Below are 20053 nucleotides of genomic sequence, written 5' to 3' on the forward strand. Positions count from 1 at the left end.
AGCAAGTCTCAGTAGGAGATGAGGCTTAACCCTAGACAAGGGAGGGTCCCTCCTGTGTCCCTCAAAAGAAGTACATTAATATTTTAAAGGTATACACTGACTCATAGACTCATAGAAATGTAAGGCTGGCAGGGAACTTGAGAGGTCATCAAGTCCAGCCCCTTGCATTGAGGCAGGACCAAGTGAACCTAGACTATCCCTGACAGGTGTTGGTTCAACCTGTTCTTAAACACCTCCAGTGATAGGGATGCCACAACCTCCCTTGGCAGCCTATTCCAGAGCTTAATTACCCTCATTGTTAGAAAGTTTTTCCTAATATCTAATCTAAATCTCCCTTACTGCAGGTTACACCCATTACTACTTGTCCTATCTTCAGTGGACATGGAGAACAATTGATCAGCATCCTCTTTATAACAGCCCTTAATCTGTGGAGACTACATAGGTCCAGGAACTTTGAGAGGGATTAACTGCTGCAGAGTAGGCCCTACAACAGGGGTGGGAAAACTTTTTGGCCCAAGGGCCACATCTGGCTATGAAAATTGTATGGTGGGCCATGAATGCTCATGAAATTGGGGGTTGGGGTGCAGGAGGGCTCTGGCTGTGGGTGCAGGCTCTGGGGTGGGGCTGGGGATGAGGGGTTGGGGGTGCGGGAGGGTACTCTGGGCTGGGATTGAGGGGTTCAGAGGGAGGGAGGGGGATCAGGGCTAGGGCAGGGGGTTGGGGCACAGGAGGGGGCAAGGGGGGCAGGCTCAGGGTGGCACTTACCTCAAGCAGCTCCCAGAAACAGCAGCATGTCCTCCCTCCAGCTCCTATGCAGAGGGGTGGCCAGGAGGGTCTGCACGCTGCCCTGTCCGCAGGTGCCGCACCTGCAGCTCCCATTGGCTACAGTTCCTGGCAAATGGGAGCTGCGGGGGCAGCAGCAGCATGCAGAGCCCCCTGGCTGCCCCTACGCATAGGGGGGACATGCCGCTGCTTCCAGGAGCTGTGTGGAACAGGGCAAGCCCCAGACCCTGCTTCCTGTAGGGAGCTTAAGGGCCAGATTAAAACGTATGGAGGGCCGGATGTGGCCCCAGACTATGTGTTAGATGATACAAATTATTTGTTTACCTGAGTAGATGACTTAGAGGAAGAGCTGAAGTGACTACAGGGCACATACAGTGAAGGGGAGAGAGTAGCCTGATGGTTACTACCTTGAGAGGGGTGAGTGTGATGGAGCTTATCTACTGTAAGGCTAGTGAATGCTCTCAATTTGCCATGCTTTGCACCTGGAGAGGGGAATAGCTAATTGGTCCCCCACCAGAGGGGGCAGAACTAAGCCATAATAAGTAGACTAAAGTTTTTGGCCAGTTAAATGGGGAGATGGGCAGAGGAGACAGGACTCTCTGGTTGAGAGAAGCCCCAGAGTTAGGGTACATGGACAGAGTCAATGAGGGCATGCACTACAGGGGCAGAGTAGGCTCCTGCAAGGGAAGCCCTGAGATATAATTCGTAAGTAGAGAGCAAAAGACTTCAGCAGCCCAAGAGGGTAGGAGAATATTCAGTTTCATTTGGACTTTTGTTTGGACTTGTTTATGATACCCACAAGGGGGCATGAATTTAGGGGATTTGGCCAGAGGGCTGAGCCACAGAAGACCTGGGGCTGGCAGGATGTGCTGGAGTTGAAGATAGTTGCCATGTCCCACACCAATGCAAGGGGCATTCCAAGGCAGAGTCAATATACCGGCTCTTGGGGTCAGGGCTATGTGACCCAACATCCAGAGTTAATATACTGTCCTGGGGGCCAGGGCTGCGTGGCCCAACATCCAGAGTCAGTATAATCACCCTGGGGGTCAGGGCTGTGTGGCCCAACATCCAGAGACAATATAACCGCTCTGGGGATCAGGGCTGTGTGGTCTAGAGGCCAAAGTCTGGGAAGGAGGCCACTCCCGAGGGGTGGGTAGTGGCTATGGTGGGGGACCCGGGCCCTCCCTCTCTACCGGGTCCCAGCCCAGGGCCCTGTTGGTGATGGGGTTGGTCATCACCCAGTCAGCAAGTAATCCTACTGCAACACACCGACTTTGCTTGGGTGGTAGATACCACTCACCCTGCCTCCCTGGGCCACTTCCTACCATGGTTACTGAGGTAGCAGTCACTGTGCTGTCAGGATCTCCAGATTCCCTGGCTGGGTTAACTCCCTGGAACTCTGGCTCTTGGCTGCTTGTTGAGGGTTGCAGGTCACCAGTCTGGTCTCCAGGTCCGTGGGCTCTTGTGGCTGTAGCAGCTCCTGTCCTGGAGCCTCCACCAAGCATCCTCTTTCCTCAGTGGTCCACCTAGTATGAGCTGGGCTGCTCACTTTTATACTGTGGTAGCAGTTGGAGCATGCCCAGCATGGTATTAAGTATCTGGTTACCATTAACTTTTTTAATGAAGACTGAATCAAAATAGGCATTAAACACCTCAGCCTTCTTGATGTCACCACTTATTAGCTCTCCTTCCCCGCTAAGTAGAGGACCTACACTTTCCTTTGTCTTGTCTTGCTCCTAATATATTTAAAGACCCTCTTCTTATTGCCTTTTATGTCTGTCTCTTCCTACGTGTAACTCATTTTATGCCTTAGCCTTTCTGATTTTGTTCCTACATGCCTGTGCTATTTTTTTGTACTCTTACTTAGCAATTTGTCTATGTTCCCACTTTTTGTAGGATTCTTTTTTGATACATTTGATTACCCTGACCCTTGCTGTTAGGTTCACAAAAACGACGACTTTGGCTGTGTTCTGAACCTTCCCAGAGGTCTGAGAGTTTTGCACTATATCTAGTCTTGTTACACCATTAGTTCATGGAATGTGAGAGTGGTTCATATGAACAGTCAAGCCACAGGGTGCCAGAGCTAAGCCTGTCCTGTGCTGAAAATAGAATGGTTAAGCATTACATGCAGGTTATTAAAGATTTTGCTTCGCTTTACAATGGTCTGTTAACAGCTCTAATGTCTTTAACATGTGCAGCCTATTGACTTTTAAGTAACATTTTATTGAAGTAACTGCCGTGGTTATTAGGCAGTAAGATTTACGCTTCATTTTCAGTCCTGAATCTGGAAATCTAAAATAGGGGTGGGAGGCCTTCCACTAAACGGTGGAGAAGGTACCTTGTGAGATAAGTCACTGAATCCCTGCAGGACATTGTTGGTGTGTATACCATGAAATGCTTCCAGCAAGTGAGAACATATTGAACAACTTGCTAATAGAGGAGATACAAGCAATTCCTTCCTCATTAATGGAAATACAATATAGGTAGGGGTTTTACAAAATATTTGCAGATGTGAGCTAAGGGAGAGATCTGTGGGACATTTGCTTTGTAATTCAGCTTAGATTATGTAATTGGCACCTGCCTTATAGTTCACTGAAAAATTAATGTAAATATCAAGTTTTCATAGCCCATGCGCACTTATGGCAAATAGTGAACTCAGAACATGATACTGTACATTCCCATTGATTTGGTGCTTTAAAATCTTACATACTGTATACATCTCTTTTTAATACTAATTGAAACTTTTAAACAACTTGTAAAACAATAAAAGGCTGGAGTTTTTCTACTCAGCTCTTATGAGACAGTTAAAAACTCTTCATTTTTAAAGAAATCTTGTTGGTTTATGAGCCACTACTTAGAACTAGCTGAAGCACCCACGTGCAGTGATTGCTCTCACACAAGTTTTTAAGAACAGAGATAAGAGGGTTCCGTACATTATGGTAAAGCGGAGATTAGAGCCCACTGGTTGGTCTTGGTCAGCATTAATTCTTTTGTTTTCAGAGATGTAATCTTTTTTTCCATCCCATCGCCCATCTCTGAACTGATGGAAGATGATTGCCTGTCATACTCCAGGCTTAAATTACTAGCATTTCAGCTGTACAGAGGCCTTGAGAAATGTACTAATATATTCACAACAAGAGGAAACTGCCAACAGAAACAGATCCTGAAATGATTTCCAAACAGGATGACAAAAAAAAGTCCACTCAGACCACACACAATTCTGTTTTGCATGTGGGCCCCTGTTGCACACACTTGCTTTGCTGTAGCTGTATAAACAGCAGACACTGAGCTCTTTGGCTGGATACACTAGTGCTTTTAGTTTTTAATGACATTTTGCGCTTAACTCAGCAACTGAAAATTTGTGCTGGTAAAAATTATACATTTCTTGTAAAGTTGTTTGGTCTCCAAGGGATGAGTCCTTTTGAAAAATATCAAATGTACCTTCTTCTAACCAAGTCCTGAAATTACAGGTTATAACAAGACACCTGCACATACAGTAAATTACTGACAACTCAAATATTAATCTTTGATCTCAACTTCATTTTTATGTCATGCAATATAGTTAAAAACAAACAAGCAATCAACCAAATACACAATTGCCATTTTAAAGATACAGAATGAGCCCAAATTGGTTTTTAAAAGTCAAATCTGATCAGGCTGTTTATGGGAATCTGAAAAAATTTATATGAGACTATATATTTAAATCAATGAAATAATATATTTGGAAATAGGATTTTTCAACTCCTCTATTTTCTTTCACACAAGGAATAGAGTTCCAGAGAAACCAAAATCAAAGCTGTGTAAAATGTGGTGATTAAATCTAAGGCACACAAGCACACAGTAAGACAGCAAAGCCTAAAGTACGTGAAGTACATTTCTACTTCAGAATAATTGTAAAAGTAGTCAATCGTACCATGCAAAGCAAGTTTGTTGTAAGCTGAAAACGATTGGTCATTAAAAATTCCAAAACTAATATAAAGCCTCTACAGGAGACTTTTCCAACAGAGGTTAATAGTCTAGCCCAACACCTTTAATAAAATCAAGGTGACAGACCATGACAACATTTACTTCAGCATGACTGCAAATCTGATACTGTTGCTGAAAGATGCCTCAAGGCATCTGTACATGCCTTCAAGAGAAGTAGTGGTGGTGGTGCAAGTAGGCATGGGGGCTTTGGCCAAAGCTCCTTAAGGACAATTGTTGTACCTTTGATATTTTAAACCTCTTAGAAACATAAAAAGCTGAACTCAAATGCTACAACAAAGATTGTGTGGCCGACAGTGTCATTTAAAGGCAAAATTTATTTTCCCACAAAAATTAGTGGGGGGTTTTGGGCGGGGGGGGGAGGGGACATGTTCAAGATTACATGAGGATGTGGTACACTGGTAGAACGTGAAGGAGGTGAAGAAACAAGCATGAAATTATTTCACACAGCAGTGCACAACTCACACTTCACCAATCATTATATGGCCAGACACTGAAAATGGAAACTATATAATTTCACAGAGAAGAAAAATAAATAAACTAATAAATAAAATAGTAACGTTAGCAACTTTCAAATACTGTATCCCATATAAACAACTAGAGGTAGTTTTGTAACTCCCTGGATAGGAAGCAGGTAATAATCAACCTTAAGTGATTTCAGAGGTTTTTCTGGAACAACAGATTCTGTTTAGCAAATCTTTGCAGTTAAAAAGAATAAATATATATATAAAAATCAGACTTATTTTAAACAAGTTCCCTCTTTTTTTGTCTGAATGCAAAAATTTCAGAGTTCAATTATTTTATAAAATTTTACGAAGGGTTTCCAAAACGGATTTTTTCTTCGTGTATTTCCTTTTACACCGCAGTTATGAGGAAACTGCAACTGAATAATATCCTGGCTAGAGTCATGCTTTCTGAGGGAGGGCGAGCTGATAGGGCAGCTTATTGAATGGAGGGTTTGAAGTATCACACTATAAAGATTTTTAAAAATCAGCTGTCTTGCAGGTGGAATTTTCAAAAGATTCTCAGTGAATAAGGAGTTCAACTTGCACTGATTTTTCAATGAATCAACGGGTGTTGGATACAAAACTTAGAAATTTGTGCAACTCCCACCCTAGCTGTTTCCAAATACATAACTCCCTTAGGCACTTTTTCAAAATCCCATCTTAAGTGTTTGTAAAAGTGTGATACCAAAAAGGGATGCATCCAAAATAAAGTCATCACAAAAGAAAGAACTGAAAAAGATTATGAACTATTAGGAAGGGAGTATATTTTATATTTTGCTTAACCAAACCAATTTTCTATGCAATATGGGAGTGACACTTTTTGTTCCTAAGTTCCAGAAATCATTTGTCCAGATGGATAAATAATAAAAGAAAAGAAAAACAAATGAACAAACAAAAGAGGAACTGCATAATGCTTACAAGAAAAACAGCAAATTAACGGGCTTGTTTACCAAACGTTAGAAATGTAAAGTGTTCTACTCAGACAGAGGTATGAAAAAGTTCCACTACAATGGTCTTTATTTTCTAACTTTAGTAACCCAAATGGTTGTTAAAGTAGTGGTGGAATGTGGAATTATTTGAAAAGTTCAAAATCAAGGCTGAATTTACCAAACTAGAGGCATTAAGAAGATAAAATTCACCCATATGCAAAAAGGCAGCACAAGGCCTATAAACCACTAAATTCTCGCTTAATCATTGTTTTGAGGCCTTATGTGATACATAAATCTTGTGCTTGTCCTCTGCACAGTGGTAAATTTCACCGAGACAGAAATTAAGGTACAGTAGGGACACTTCCTATCTTTGAAAGCAAACTTTTGTGAGACAGAAAAAGGGACACAGAAACAGATTTTCCCCCATCGTTCAGTAAGCTGATGTTGCCTGTATATTTGTGATGTGCAGTTCCCCTTTTTATTCTTTTAAAATTGAAGCAGAATAATTAATTCATATAGGAATAGTTGTAGAATAGCAAGACACTATAATAGCATCTGAGCATAATTCAATTTTGGTAAATATGCATTCAGACCTCCATCATCCTCTCTATAGAAAAAAATACGACATAAAGGGGTGCTCATTTCTTTGGTACATGAGAAGATGAAAAGCATATTACATATTATATTAAAAGAAAACAGTTCAAATTGCTGAGAAGTTCTACCTCTCCCATTCCATCTAACAGTAGGGATGGCTGCTTAACATTTATTTTTAGTTATTTTTTCCTCCATTGCAGTTGTTGAAAAGCTAAGGCAAAGAGGTGGGTTCTGCACTTTGACCTGAAGGTGGTGAGATTCAAGGCTAAGGGGCAGTATTTTCTTTATTTTAACACTGAGATAAAAATTTAGTCTGAACGGAAACTTGCCATGAAACTTCTTAGATCTGGAGATTGTTTTGTTCCTTTCTTTGTTTATTTGGTTTTTGTTCCATTTTAAAAATAAAAATTAGACGTTTTAGGGTGTGTTTTTCTTTTCCTTTCCTTTTCTTTTCAAACTCTCGTTTTGCTTCTTTGCAACAGCATAGATTTTAACTGCAAACAGTGCAGGCCTGCAGGCTTATAGGTCAGAGAACGTGGACAAGTGCCTTTGGGTATTTAGAGAAAAAGAAGAAAATAAAAATGACAGCTTTTTATGTTTAAAAACACCTCCGGTTGAGCAGGCTCTTACCAATATTTTTTCAATCAAAGTTTCATGTGGATTTTTAACATGCAACAAGCTCAGTGCTTGTGAACAGCTGAAGAATGTAGAGATTTAAGAGTCTCTAAGTACTCGTTGACATTATAGACCGTAGCAGCTCCTTGTGTATCGTGTCAAAAATCAGCTTTTAAAAACTCCCCAAATAGGTATTTCCACAATGGACTGTTAAAACTCATAATAAGCCATCATGGGCTATCAGGAGAATGACATGCATTGTGAAAAGTTCCTAAATACCTATTTATATGATACAGTAATATGGGCTGGAGAGAGCTTTTGAAGAGTCTGTGTCTGTAAATTAAAATTATTTTACATTATGTATGGACGTGACAGGCACAAAGAGCTTTTACAGTGCCTTAGATAAACAAAAACTTCAGACACTGCCTTAAAAAAATCAGTATAAAATCCCTTAACTGAACCATAACAAAACCCATTCACAGGCAACTATGTTAAAATGAGATGACAGGGTGCAGGTTAATGTTTAAAATATTTCAAACGGGGGGCACATTGAGTTGATTTGTCTCTTCCCGTTACTGCTGTATGTTCTTAAACACAAGAATGCCAAGAAGCTTAGAGCCTGATTCTGATCTCACTTACTCCAGTTTTACAGTGATGTAACTCCACTGAGTTCTGTGGATTTACTCCACATTTACACCAGTGTAAATAAGATCAGTTTTTTAGAACAACAGAGCAATGCTGATATCCTGGACCGAGTTCACATTTCACTGGAGTTATTTTGCATTTACATTTGTGTAACCAAGAGCAGAATTTGGCCCTCTATAGTTAATGAACACCTGTATGCAAAGGTATTGCACATACCATGGTCCTCTATCAGGATGCTCGGTCCCCCCATCTCATACAGCCACACTGGCCCCAAACTAAGCTCTTACTGAGTTGGGTCAGTGCTTGTGAGGAAATGGTGATAAGGTGCTGTACTACTGGAAGAGCTGGCTTTTGGATTAGATGACATAAAACTGACATTGATTTATGACTTTTAGTTACTCAAAATCCAGTGACATTTATGAAACTTTTCACACTTCTTGCACCCATGACCAAATTACAATCTGGAATAATTACATTCCATCTGCCTAAAAATTCCCCTTGTACTTCCAGTTGGAAATTTTTCTTCTTTTTCCGTCAAACTGTTTTTAAGCTGATTTAACTATTTTTCTTAAAAAATATGTATTTCTCTGGAGGCAATACTAGTCTCTCTCATTAAAATATTTCTGTATAAAATCTATACTTAAAAATAGGTCAATGTTTTGAAGATATTTTTCTAGAATCTGTCTCCTTTTTGTTCGCATAACACCAAACTTGATAGAAGAAAAAGCATGTCAGTGCTTAGGGACACTGTTTATTTTTTAACTTTACTGACGTGGGATAAGAAATGTCAACTGGCATTTAGACCACTGGATGAAAGTTGTATCCCTAGCACTACACAACCATCTGATCCTGTGAAATGACGATAGTAAAGGTCTGTCTTGTCTCTTGTCACTGAAAGAATAAAAGAAAATCTCACCATGCAAAGAATGAAACAGAGAAATTGTGCACATGGTTTCTGAAAGAACTTCAATGTGATCAAAAGCCATTACAAAAAACTATGTTTTCCTGTAAGTTAAGACTGAACAAAAGCTACTTCAATAAAATCCATAGAAGGAGCATCAGGCAAAAGAGATCATAGAAGTATTTGGAATTCTGCTAGTCAGGTTCATTCACTGGACTCACCATGTGGTGGCAGCCTAAGGCATATGTTGGTCAGACATTCTCATCTTTTTAACTGCAGCTGGAAACAAATGTCCTGCTTTCCCTAATGTTGCTGCTGTGGCACTTTCCCTGAGTAGATAGCAAGGAATTTATATTAACAACATTTTAGGCTACACACAATTGAAAATGTAATTTAAAATATAAATCTACTAAATTATGACAAGTCTGTTAAAAGTGAGTCAAGAATATAGGTAATATTGATAATATTGATACATCAACTCAAAGAACTGAGCTGAATCTACTAGATAATTTTAAGTTATCCTCCTATCCAGTGTCTTCATTTCCCATGGCAGTTTTCTTGCATTATTGACCAATATACATATATATTTTTTTCCATTTTCCTTTCTCTATTTGCGTATATTTATTTTCAAAATATTCAGTAACAATCCGATAACAGAATCAAGATATTTAGAGTGGGAAGGCCCTTTGAAATCCTCTGTGACATCTCTTTGCCATTGCAGGATTATTATTCCTTACCGTATATTTTCTAGTACTTTGGTCACTGTAATTTTAAATTGCTTATGGCAAAATCTCAGAAGTTAACAGAGACAATGATAAAGTTTCTGTAGTTTTTTTAAATCATCCTGTAGAATTTTATAGAAAACCATGCCCATTCTGTAACATTTCATAGGTGGTTGAAAAAAGACACTAGATAAAGGATATCCTTCTCTACTAGATCTATTTAATTTAACTAGATTAATTCTAGTTTGATTCATAGCTATAGAACTGTATTCAGTATCACTCCCAGGATGTCTTTCCTGCTCTTCAGCCTATTTTTTTCATCCTTCATCGGTTACATCTCCTGAACCCTTTCAATCTATTCACCCAAGTAGGTTTTCATAATGGCATCATAGTATCAAAGTTCCCACCAGAAATAAGTCCCCACCTTCTGTATTGCTTACATCATTCAGATATCCCTATTATGTTATGCTTCCATTGAACATTGGTTAGCTATGTTATTTCATTCTTTGAGTCAGTCCCTTCAGCCTTCTAATCATTTCTGTGGTTCCTTAAACTATCTCCGATTTGTCAATATCTTTCTGGTAAAGGGGGCTGGGGGGGGCTAAGAAAGTTAGATACACTCAGTTTAGTATCACTCCAAATGTTAATGTTCTGTCTATCCATCGCTTCCTAACTATTAATCAAAATGTTAAAGTGGGACCTAACACCTATCCTTGTAGAACCCCATTGAATACTTCTGTTCTCTACCCTAATCCAATTCAATACTTTTTAAAGGATTCATCATAACCCTTTTATTTATGGCCGTTCAGTCAATATCCATTCAACAGAACAGCATTCATATCTAAACCTAAAGAATTAATGTTCAGAGTAAGATTTCATGGCACGCTATATCAAATGCTATACTAAAATGAAGTAAAGCCACCAACAGTTCAGGGACCAATCACATGCAGATCAAACCCTCCGTTGTAGAAGGCAGGGTCCTGTTCAGATACCCAAGCAGGTATCCAATCCCAAAATAAGGTAGACCAATCCCAATCCATCTCTGAGTCGAGTCGAGGGCTCTCCAGGCATTGTGGGATAAGGTCTGTGCCTCCACCCTGGCCAGCCCCTTCCCCTTGTAGTCAGGTGATGTAACCCATTGGTAAGTGTGTGATACAGTCCACCTCTGTGCCTCACTTGCAGAGGATATGAGTCTATTACAGCTACAATTAACCAGCCTTGGCTCTTTAGTTCAAGCTGTAGCAGCTTATGTATATAAGCCTGGAGGTCTCTGGTTCAGTCCCTGGTGTATCAGGGGCATCCCATCCATCTCACATGATGACAGAGAGCCTTGTGGAAGGGCCCTTTTCTGCTGGTCAGATTGGGGAAGAACTGAGTCTATTGCCCATTTTTTGTTCCTTGCATTCTTATTTCCCAGAGGAAACTGAGTCTGTGGTATCTCAATCATGTTGCACCACGGGCACCTCCGCTTCCACAAGTAAAACTTGGTGCTGTTCTCTGCCTTTCAAGCACATGGCTTAGTTAGCTGTGTACTTTCAGTACTTTACTCATGTCACAACCATAAGGAGTCACTTACCGTGTCACAGCAAATTACTGAAGAAAGGATTTTATAATTTAAAAGGACAACAAAACAAAGAGCTCTGCAGAACAACTGAATTCAGAATTGTAAAGATGACAATCAAGTAATGAGAAAAATATTAAATTTATATTTTGTTGAAGGCACAGTAGCCTCTATCCAAAGAGGCCCTAGCCTTTGCTCAATCTCTCCAATAGCACCCAGTGCCAGAGTGAGGGAGCAGGGGAGAATAAAAAATACTGAACGGGGAAGGAAAAAGAGGAACAATAGAGGTAACATCCCTCTCTCTCTCTCTCATTGGTTTAACAGACCTGATAAGCTGTAACCGAAGAGAGATGGAGTGCAAAGCCCAAAGGTTCAAGGGCAGTTGAGGAATCCACAGAGGAGAGCTGCGCCAGAGGAGAAAACATGGGATGAAGAAGCTCTTGCACTGAGCTTCACCACAGAATCTGTCTCCCAAGCTGACCAAGAGCGCCAACACCTCACAGAAGCATAATGGTTGAGTGACGTTAGATAGAGAATCTAACTTCTTATATACTATGTTCATTGCTGTGGTACCTGAGTGCCTCAATGTTGGCCTGTCAGTGTTCTTCAGGGACCTTTACCAAATGATTTTCCTGCCAGGGTGAACATACACCTCATCATACAGGCTTGGACTCTAGCTATCCAGTGAAGATTTGCTGTCTGCCTTACTTAACTCTCCTGAGAGCCGAGTGATCCAGATTTCTCTGTGCCTGAATTCTATTCCCACCTCTGCTAAGGACCAGGGAAGTCAATAATCTCTCTGTGCCTCCATTTTGCCCTCTCTAACATAGGCAATGATGATTATTCACTGGTGTAAAGTTCTTTGAGTTGTTACAAATGAGAAATGCCACATGTTATTGCACAGTACCTATGTTGCTATTGGTTGCATATACACACACATTACATTAATAATTTCTTACATAAGAAGTTTTTGTTGTACCCCTTGTTTCCTAGGCTATATTAAAACTCTCTTTTGGAACCCAAACAAGCCACCCCCACTTTGGGTTGACGAAAGGTGAAGTTCATCCCCTATTCCTGTGTATGTTTATTGACCCCTAGGAGAAAGGGATTTTGTACTTGATTCCTAGCTAGCATTTTAGAGTTATTTAGGCAACAGCCACTTTTGAATTATTAGAAGTGGGCCCATAGAGTGCAGTCTACCACATCAATGAAGAACTCAACTGAAGGAGATTACAAGTGCTACCATTCTTGTGCATCAGACCCAGATCCTCCCCTCAGCTGGGTACAAACAAGGGACACAAGAATGATTAATGTACATTATCTCAACTGAAGAAAGACACGAGTTTCAAGAATGGGTAACCATATAATGCAGAATTTAAATTAAATATTTTCAGAGCCAAAAAAAACCTGAAAGATTTAAATAAAAACATTCTGACTTAATTTACTCCTTTGTTAAGTATTACATGAATGTTAATAATTAGTTAACTAAAATATTCATTACCTTCTACATTTCCTAACAGCATTGTTCTGTTGACTTTCACTTAAGGTCCTTCTCCATATTCAGTAGTTTTCGTGTCCAAGATGCAGAAGTGAAGGCATTTTTCCAGTATCCACAGTTGTTTTACACTGAATCATATAATGAAACTAAGCATTAGCTCCTTATTTAAATCTTTCAAGCAAACATCAAAACATGCTCACATTGTTCTGAGGAAGAAAACACTTTCTACACGTAAGTGTAACTATTTGTTAACATGATCACTTAACATAATAGAAATAAATATTTGTTTTTAAGATGTATCACTAAGCCAAATTCTGTGGTTTTTACTCAGGCAAAACTGTCACTGATTTCAATGGGAGTTTGGGCTGACAAAAGTCTACAGTATTTGAGCTAAGAAGGTTACAGAAGCAGGAAACTTATTGTTGAAATCACAGCCTTAAAGTCTGGAGTGTCACAAAAGGGATGGGTTCACTAACAACTACTCAAAAAGGGCCAAACCCTGTCCTACAGAAGTCAATGGGAGATTTGCCACTGACTTCAAAGGGACCAGAATTTCATCCATTAAGAAGATGTAAACTAGGTTTATAAAATGGTGCGGACTATTGTAGTAGGAGCTATGCAGAAGTTAATGTGGATTCATGTGAAGCTCCTTTCTGGTTTTGATCCAGGTGGATTTGATCCAGAGTTTTTTTTACTGTGTATCATTTAAATGAAGCCAAAATCCCAAAGTGAAATTTAGTGGAAGCCATTGGGTTGAACCAGGTTTCTCTTCAAAACCATCAGTCAGTTAGTGTTCACATAAAAGAGGGCCCCAGTTCATATATCTTAGTGAACCTTTTCAAACATGGACTGAGTTTCACGTTAGCAATGAAACTTGAAATCAGGAGAGTTGTGTGTGGCTTCAGGTTTCATATTGAAAGTTTTGCATAGCTCTAATTATAAGTCCCATTGTTGCTGGTTATCCATCTGTGGATGCCTGTCACTTTGGTGAAATGAATGACACCATATTGTCTTAACCCAGTATGAACTGGTACATTTAAGGATTTATTTGGATTACAGTCTGTGACACCCATCTCTTCGCCCACCTGGCACAAAAAATTTGGATTCTCTAGGCTGGCTTTAATGCTTTCAGCTGTTATCACACTTCACTGATTGATAGTAATCGCTTGTTTTATGTTTTCATTTCCAGATGCCCTGTGAAAAACTGCAGTACCTTTATGTTTAATTTTTAATATCCTGTAATTCTAACATCTAAGTGAGAACCACTGTATAGCAATTTACATTTGCCTCTTGATCTTATGGAAGAACATTGTCTGAAGGTTCTAACCCACTCTACAGTGCATCCTTTTCTGGTTCAAAGGAAACCCACATCTATCTCTCAACTTGGCATCGTTATTTAAAACATTCCCACAAAAAGAAAAAACACAAAACAAAACCCACCCACCCCGCAGAATTTGTACAGATTAATGTTTGTTGGCACTTACAACAAATTCCATTGAACTGACCACAAATATTTGAAATCTCTTTCATGGGTAATAGGAGCACAATGGGACTGGAATGGGATCATTGCACACCTGGAAATCCAGACTCCCAGAATCAAGGGGTTAAAAACAAGGGATCATTTGTTCTTAATGTATACTTAAAAATACATTCGCTAAACAGCTGCTTCAGAATTTGAAACAAAAGCATTTAAGTGGCAGTTTTTAATGCAAAAATCATGAAGGGAACACACACTTTCTCAGATAATGGCATATCTTATAGCATTAAATCTATTTGTTCCCCTAGAGCCAGCAATAGTACAAGAATTCAGCTTGCTCTCCTTTTGCCTGACACATTTGTATCTTTCCTTCAAATAGCCTGCATTGGACAAACTCCACCAGGATTGAATTGTATCCGTTTGTGGCTGCCATTTCCCATTGTTCATTAGAGAGAGAGGAGTGTTAGTGCCTGGTTTTGTGACCACTGTAGTTAAGTACCGTAAAACCAATAAGTCAACTTGCCTGTAAATCAAAAAGGCAGAGAGCTTTTGCATTTCATCAAGGTGTAGTTTTACTGTCTGCTGTCACCACAGCCGTCAGCAGGATGCTTAACTGCCTTAATTGTCACAAAGGCTCATTTCCCTACCCCTAACTAATTGTTTAGATCTGCTAATCTGTATCCATCATCTGTGAAAAGGCTAAAGCAGCTCTCACCCTGCAGTTTATAGGGATCAGTTATAGTGAGTCCATGATAGAATCGACAGAGTATGCCAGGTATCATGTGACAAGAAGTTTGCTTGTGACTGGATGAATAATACTGTCTCATAAACTGTTGGATGGGTGAAGATAAATCCCTTAGGAGACAGTGAGCCACCAGCAGGAGTCCCACCCAAACAATAACTACTTAGGGAGCAGTACAACTCATAAACAAAGACAGCTCTGTAATAATAAACCCAACTAGGAACTGATAAATGGATCACATCAGAACTTTGTTTAACTCAACTCCTAAGCAGACAACATATTATAAACAAAATACATTTTAAAAATGTAGCTACAAGAAATTAATGACATTTGTGCATGTATTCAAATTGCTTCTACGCTTTTGATCCTTTTGCTAACCAGTCTAAAACTGTGCTGTAAATTTCCATTTATTTTTCTTTTAATATCTCTAGACATGTCTCATATAAAGCATTTCCCCTTAAAATTGTTTTAATTGCCATTTGTCCAAATATATGAACATACGTATACATTGTCAATCTAAAGTTTCTTGATTTGGGGAGTGTCATTGGTGGACTATGCAGAAAAGGATTCTGGTCCATTTCTTTTAGAAAAGGAATAGCATTCTTGGGGGTTTTCTGATGTCTGTTGCAGAATTGGTGCTGAATTTGAGTACCACCATTGAGCCAAATATTCTGTGTAATTAATTATCAAGTTGAAATTTTCTAGAACAGCGGTTGCCAAACTTATTCCGCTGCTTGTGCAGGGAAAGCCCCTGGAGGGCTGGGCTGGTTTGTTTACCTGCTGATCGTGGCTCCCAGTGGCTGCGGTTCGCTGCTTCAGGCCAATGGGAGCTGCTGGAAGCGGGGTGGGCATAGGCATGGAACAAGTTTGGGAACCACAGCTCTAGAAAGATGGTAGGAGGCCAGATCTGTAAACATGTGCTTAAACCAGGAGTAAGCCCCACTTAGCTAAGTCAGGTCAGACTCTGAGTTGCCTTTATCTACAGTAGGAGTCAGCCCTGGTGTAGCTATGCCGACTGTAGGCCACTGATTGGTGAATCAGGTCTATTGTTCCTGAGTGTAAGCCAGGTCTAAGATAAGATGCTGTCAGATCACATATGCAATATTATTTTCACAACTATAAAGGCTTTTCTTTCTTTCTTTCTTTCTTTCTTTCTTTCTTTCTTTCTTTCTTTCTTTCTTTCTTTCTTTCTTTCTTTCTTTCTTTCTTTCTTTCTTTCTAATTTAAATGGAAAGCTTGCATTCTATAGAATCAAAATCTGACATGGGAGCCTGTTAAATACTTCAACCTGGCTGGATATTTGACTCCACTGCTCTCAACCAAATAAATCAGGCAGCTACACAGCTGCCAAATTTTGTACAGCTCTACATGTGGCATTTTATTCAATTTTTAATGAGTTATTTTGCAAATAATTTTTCCTCCCCTATCCCTTTTCAGCCCTGTCCTGTGTTGCTCCCATTCTCAGTCTTCCCTGGCTGTGTCCCTTCCTCACCAGCTGCTGCTGACACCACCTCTTTCTCCTTCCTGACCTGGTGCCAGCAGTGGGACCAGAAAGAAGAGACAGAGCAGCCACCTGAAATCAAGCATCCAGCAGCTTGTTGCTGCTGGCCTTGGGAATTACAGTTTCTACCTGCAGCCCAAATGGATGTATGAGGCTCCTGCTGAGATGAGGGAATGTGTGACAGGGCAGATGTGTGAATGTCACAAGAATTGTGTGACACTTGGTAGCTCTAAAGTTGCCCTGACCGAGAATGTGGGAGATTCCCCAGTTCAAGTTGCTCCTCTTCCTCATGTGGGGAAGGGATTTGAACAGGGATGTGCTATCTCTGAGCTGAGTGCCCTACCCAGTGGGCTATGGGATATTTGGATGTGGGGCTTCCTCAGTCTCTCCCATTGAAGCTGTTCCACTTTAATTCAATACTTAAAGAGCCCTTTGGGCAAGAGAGCAAGCGAGCATGTACACACCCATACAAGCATGGGAATGACTCTATAGCCCGGTGGTTAGAGCACTCACCCAGGGATGTGGGAGACTGAGCTTCACTCCAAAGTCTTCAACTGGTGGTCTTCCCCATCCCCAGTGAGTACCCTACCCACTAAGCTAAAAGTTATGATAGAGATTCTCCTCCTCCCCTAGGCAAGCTAATTTGCATGCAGGCCCCACTGTGGATCAGACCCCACACACAAGTTAGGCAGTCGAATGCCTATCTTTCCCTGGTCTGGGAATCGTTCTGGGGCATAGGCGAGAGGTAGGTGGGGCAGCAGTGCACGTGCCTACAGGCAGAAACATAGGCACAGAAGGAACTTTGTACACAAAAAAACATAGGTGCTGAGGAAGTTTAGGGGCCTACAGGGGTTGGCGGGAGTTTTGTGAATCGCAGTGGAGCCTAAAACTAGGATTTAGGGACTGTCATGGGGCAGAGTGGCCCCACACTGGTACCACAGGGGTTAACCCTTCCCTCCTTGCAGAAGAAGCCACGCCCCGGAAGCTCTGCTGGGCATGCTCCAACTGGAGAACAGGTATAAAAGCCTGAAGAGCTGCTCAGTCAGGGCTGGCCCCCTGGAGGGGAAAGTGGTGTGCTGCTGCCGCCTCCTGAGGAGAGACTGCCTGTACTCCCAGATTCAGTGGTCAGCCAAGCTGGGATGTGCCCTGAAGCCCAGATGGAGGATGCCATGGGAGGAGAGCAGACCGGAGGACCCCCTGAAGTGGAGAACCAGGTGGTTCTGGTAAGAAGTGCCCCAGGGGAACTCTAGAGACAAATGATGTGGGAGCTGCAAGGGCACTTGGTGTGTTGTGGGTGGATACTTGCTGAGCTGGGGCCAGGGAAACCCCACCACTAGCAGGACCTGGTGGAGAGGGTGGGCCTGGATCCCCCTGCTAACTGCCCTGACATGTGGGGTGAGTTATATGGACTTGGGCCATTGGGCCACACTGCCCTGCAACTTGGGGAAGTGATATGGACTCTGGATGTTGGGCCACACTGCCCTGATACTCAGGGTGTATTCTATAGACTCTGATCATGGGGCCACACTGCCCTGATACTTGGGGTGTATTGTATGGACTCTGGCTGTTGAGCCACACTGCCCTGTGACTTGAGGAAGTGATATGGACTCTGGCCACTGGGCCACACTGCCCTGAGACCCAGGGTGAGCTACATGGACTCTGGCAGTTGGGCTGTGCTACCCTGAGACTCAGGGTGTATTGTATGGACAGGAGCCGTTGGGCCATGCTGCCCTCAGATGTGGGGAATTATATGGACTTGGGCCGTTGGAACCCACTACCCTGACCAAGGGACAAGTGTGGGGAGACCAGCCATTAGGCCACATCAGGATGCCCTTAAAGGGGTGGGTGTGGGAACTTGAGAGTGGTGATGTACTGACACCCCACCCACCCCTGCCACAAAGGGGCGCTGCAATGCCAGACCCATCACAGGCACCTATACTAAAACTTAGGCACTTAAGTTGTTTTGTAAATCTAAGCCTACATGACTAGCCCAAGGCACAGGAAGTCTGTTGCAGAGCTGGGAACTGAATCTGCTCTCCTGAGTTCCAAGGCATAGCCTTAACCACCAGACCCTCGTGCCTCTTGCTGTCTCTACTGTGTTTCAATCTAGGTTTTGTCTTGGGGAGGGTGGGCAGGGGGAAAGAGGTATACCATGGCTCATAAGATAGTATTTTTCCATTTTGGAAGCATTCAGTGTTTTTCATAAACATAACACTGTTAAAGGAGCTTTCAGATGGACTAAATTACGTACCAAATAATAAAATATCAGATGAGGGAATCTTTGAACTCATCCTACCATTGATTTATGTACCGGCAAAACCTTTAGATTCAAACTAGGTTTTCTCAGCAAATGGCCTTAGTCAAAAGGTTCATTGCAGTACATTTCAGGAATTAATCTGACTGTGAAACCTAGAAAAACTACTGTGCCACAGACAGTCTGCTGCTGTAGGTCTGAAGCTAAAATCAAACTGAAGAAAAATATACTTTAAAATCTTTAGGTTGATAGGGCTCTGTCCAGCTTGCAAATGCATCCTGGCTGCTGGCCTGGCAGAAGGGAGTTTTGGCCTAACCTGCTCACCAAAGTTGGTCCACTACTCGAGGCTAGAGTTACAGACTTCAGTGAGCCCAGTTACCATTGCTGTCAGAAACATGGGAACAACATGCCACGCTAAGTGCATTCTGCACTGCCCTACCCACAATGTGCTCTTGCTCAGTTAACAGAGATCAGACAAGGGCTACGGTGGTCATGTTCCCTTACCGGATGGGTAACTCCAATTAAGAGAAGCCATGTATCCCACAGATTACTATCTCCATCACTCAAATACACATGGAATTGGGGGGGGGGGAATGGAGGGATCCTCCTGAGACTCACTTGAAGTCCTACACTTAGAGTCCTGATAGGAGAGCCTTCCAGTTTGACATAGCTAACTCAGCTCTCAAGTAAGAAAGAGGCTGTCTTCTCCCTACCATGGTCTACACAGGTTCATTATTCCTACTTTGGGGCTGTAGGGCCATTGTAGCAAGATGGGGCAGGGGGCGGGGCAAAGAGGTCCAGGCTTAGGGTAAGGATTTGTAGTGCATAGGTTTTCCCTGCTTTTTTTTATTTGTACTATTGTAGCACTCGGAGACCCAGCAAAGAACCAGGACCCCATTGTGCTTCAGACAGAACAAAAACGTGGTCTATACCCCAAAACATCTTAAATCTAAGTATAGAACAAGAGACAATTAGCCAACAGATAGGGGAACACAAAAGAAATAGTGAGATAATATTGGCCAGCATAATAGGCAGTGGTCTCAGCACACCAGCAGCCTAACCATGGTCAAGTTTTTTGTAGGCTTTGTGGCAAAGGAGAATTTTAAGGAGGGATTTGAAGGAGGAGAATTAATTAGTTGTACACATGTTTATGAGGAACTCCTCTCAAGCATGTGGGGCAGCATGGGAAAAAGTACAAAGGTGCTTATTTGAAAATTTAACAATGGAGGTGATGGAGCTTGCCATCATAGGCTGATCAGGAGTCAATATGTTGATAGTAAATAGGGAAGAGGAGTCCTTTCCTATGAGGCGGGGAAGTAGTTTCCCCCTCCCCCAACTTTT

This window comes from Caretta caretta, chromosome 3 (genome assembly GCF_965140235.1).
Source record: "Caretta caretta isolate rCarCar2 chromosome 3, rCarCar1.hap1, whole genome shotgun sequence".
NCBI classification, from domain to species: domain Eukaryota; kingdom Metazoa; phylum Chordata; order Testudines; family Cheloniidae; genus Caretta; species Caretta caretta.